Genomic DNA, 220 nt, shown 5'->3' on the forward strand with positions numbered 1-220 from the left:
GTTTAAAGAGTCCCGGTTCTCCCCACCCGCCCCAGCTCCGCGCGCACGCCCTCCCTTCTGCACCGCTGGGCTCAAGTTTCCTGCGAGAAGCTGGTGCGCACGACTGCAGTGGCGGCGCCGGTCCGCCGCCCACCTTCCCCCGGCCCCCGCCGCCGCAGTCTCCGCCCGCCGCGGAGGGCGTGATCCACGGAGCAGGAGCCGAGGGGGGGGCGCCCGGAGG

The sequence above is a fragment of the Tupaia chinensis genome, unplaced genomic scaffold (assembly GCF_000334495.1).
Source record: "Tupaia chinensis unplaced genomic scaffold, TupChi_1.0 Scaffold000532_1, whole genome shotgun sequence".
NCBI lineage: Eukaryota > Metazoa > Chordata > Mammalia > Scandentia > Tupaiidae > Tupaia > Tupaia belangeri.